Here is a 3,151-nt window from a genome sequence, read left to right on the forward strand (position 1 = left end):
GTCATATCATAATTAAGTGACATGTCTTTATTTTTTCCATACCCACAAGCTAACATTTGAATTAGTTATTATAGAATATTTGTGTATGTTCCCTTTCTCCATCATATATAACAATTTGCTATAATAAAATTTATTCATCATAGCCGACCTTGATCCTTTCTATTTTGTAGTTGCAGATTGGACATAGGCTTCAATATTGAACCTACAACCTTGTTATATTCATTTTAACATTATGATTGTAAGACTAGAGTATTACATTTAACATTTGAGTGACACATATGATGTCAATATGACTTTTTTTTTTTCTAAATTTACCAGTTGAGTTATGTAGCCACTAGTATAGGCTAATTTATTTAGCGCAACTATTGTAGACCAATTTACTCTTTCTAGGTGTTTCCAATCAGTGTTAGGAAATAATTCTTGAAGACCACCTATCCATGTACCTGAATTGTTAATTTTAGTTTGATTTAAAACTAAACAGAAGTGTCTTCTCCTATAATAACTAGTATTTAGTGTTGTTCACTTTATAAATCCTACATGTATTGTTTTTAGTAACATGTAACCACCCTCATTTCTTCCCCTTAGGTCTGAGAGTTGAACCTAGGGCTCTCATAGCATCTATGAGAACTCCCCTTTGATGAGAATGTTTTTTTTTCTTATATATACTTGCATCGCAATAGTTATTAATAACATTCCTTGACATTTAATAATATTTATTTACCACGATTAAGGATGAGGTAATGAATAACCCTCTCTACTCATTTCACCCTCATATGAACTTATAAGAGTAGTATTACCAATGAAATTTCTTCTCACATGTTCGATCATCTCACCATAGTTATTGTTTTAATATATGTCTTGTTATTGACTCAACATGTGAACGTTGAAGAAAATGTTAAGTTCCCATTCTGACTCGTGTGTTTCTAACTAGGGATTCTGACTCGTGTGTTTCTAACTAGGGATCACATGGTGACAATGAAATATATTCTTGGGACCTTGGTGGTTTTGATCATTGTAATGATAGAGGAACTTGGAAATTATACGGTAAGTGGAGCAGCGTTGGGTTGAGCCTATGTTGAAACTGGCGCGCATATACTTGGTTCTCAATGCCCTATCTTTTCCATACATATATGCTTGCCCATGTGACATACACTTGCTTTGTCAGAATCTTTTTTCCATGGACGGTGGGATGCCTATCTCTCCACATCAAACGGTGGTCATCACTTGTACCAATCCCTAATCTTATGTTCCTGCATAATCTCGAACCCAGTCATCATTTCGAGCAAAGATTGTATGACTTTTGTCGGCATAACTCAGCAATGCATTAGTTGGCCATGGTTCGAGTTGTGGCAGTGGCCATTCTACATTGTGACATGTAACTCTATTATGCCCTTGGTTTAAGAAGGTCACTGCATAAGGCTTTTTTCTTAAATGGCACCACCATTCCTTTCATTCCTATTGCACAGGTTCGACACCTCTAGTGAGGTTTACCGCCTTCTATTTCGTCTTAACATAATTTTGTCGCAGGAAGAAGAAGGATAACATGTGTACCTCTTCCACCTGCATATGGGAATGCAGTATTTTGGTTTCCCAGCTAGTCTAACTCTCTGACTTTCTCTCTTCCATTGCCAGGTAATATGAATATATAATATATATTTTCTTCACTGTAACAATGGGTATTTTGTTAAATCCCTTTTGTTCTGGTCTTCTCTAACCACCGAACTCTTTTTTGCTTGATGCTCTAATAATTTTTTTTCCTCTTTGTTTCTTTCACAAGGCGCAATCCTTTTCCTGAAGCTATTACCAATTCTGTTTTGTTTCCTAGGGCTCATTTCGATCCACAACTCAGTGTTTCGGTCCTCTGTGGAGATCATTTTCTCTCACGTCCCTCTCATCTACGCAAGGGTATCAGGTGCAGACCCTCGGATAGTTGTCCCAACTCCTGGAGAGTTTGTTGCAAGCTCCGCCCAAGTACCTTGAGTATTTTGTATTCCAATAAAGCCATTGGTTTGATATTTTTCATGGATTTTTTTTTTTAAGTCTTACTCCTGTAACTTGAGATTATGATGAATTACCACTCGTCACATTATTTAGTTTTTACTATAACGCTCATATCTTGGTTTCTGGCGTTGCAAGGTTGTGTTTGAGAGAAAATGTACACAAAAGGAATACCTATATACACAACTTTCCATCTACTAAATAGGTAACAGTTGGATTGCACACTTGGTTTACTTTTTAAATTATATTTCCCCATCCTAACTTTACTCTATAGAACTGGAAATTCTGTTATGAGTTGCTAATACTCGATTCCCCCATGATTTCAGGTGCAGTCTTCCCTCCCAAGCAATACCTATTGTGCTACACTAAAATGCCACCAGCGGTGTTAATTGGCAGTCCATCAAAACTCCAGGTTGGTTTTCCCCTCCTTCTCCGGGCTTCTAAGGGTTGTAACGCTATATGATAGTCCTGGTGGTGGGGTTAGTTTGTGCGTTCCACCAACGCCCACCTTTTTGGAGAAGTATATTTATTAGGAGCTACTAGTTATAGAAGTTTCTTCATTTTGTCACTTTCTAGCCAGTGACTACCAGTATATCATTATTTATCCTAGGTTTTATTGTTGCTTTTCTAGGCACTCTCGAGGGCGTCCCACATAATCATGGGTGTCGACCTTGTCTATTATAACATTCAGCTGGGTTCCCTTGATATAAGTTTATATAACTAGTGATAGGAACAAATTGTTCCTTCATTCTTAGTAAAGCATGAATAGTACAATGTCTATATCCTGAATTTTAAAGACTGCATCAATAGTTTCTCCTCTTCACTTTGTCAGAGCGACAAAGATGTAATTTTTCCTATAAGGATTTACACGTATCTATATATGCATCTATTCAGATATTTCATTCCTTTTTTTTGTGTTATAATTTGATGTTACCATATCTATAGCAATATTGACTATGTTGGTCGTTGAACCGTTTTGGTTTTGTGTCATAACGATGCTAACTGTGTTGAGTAGTCGGTATTTGTAATAAGCTATGAAGTTTTCTTTTATTGATTACCAATACCATTTCAAATATATTTTTTTATATGTACTATTTTATGATGGATGAGAAAAGGTTCTATCAATCTAGTAGGTATTCAACCAGTAATTGAA

At 36.0% G+C, this 3,151-nt stretch overlaps 1 long non-coding RNA gene across 1 annotated transcript; it reads left to right on the plus strand.

The window, feature by feature from the left end:
* Window positions 1-1,248: 1,248 nt before the first annotated feature.
* LOC149203289 (uncharacterized) lies at window positions 1,249-2,894 on the plus strand. The gene is made up of 3 exons (XR_016253617.1): window positions 1,249-2,203; window positions 2,325-2,410; window positions 2,630-2,894. It is a non-coding gene; the product is annotated as an uncharacterized LOC149203289 (long non-coding RNA).
* Window positions 2,895-3,151: the final 257 nt, after the last annotated feature.

The sequence above is a fragment of the Pinus tabuliformis genome, chromosome 2_1, assembly GCF_031772625.1.
Source record: "Pinus tabuliformis cultivar Carrire ecotype Pingquan chromosome 2_1, CPIR1, whole genome shotgun sequence".
Classification (NCBI taxonomy): Eukaryota; Viridiplantae; Streptophyta; class Pinopsida; order Pinales; family Pinaceae; genus Pinus; species Pinus tabuliformis.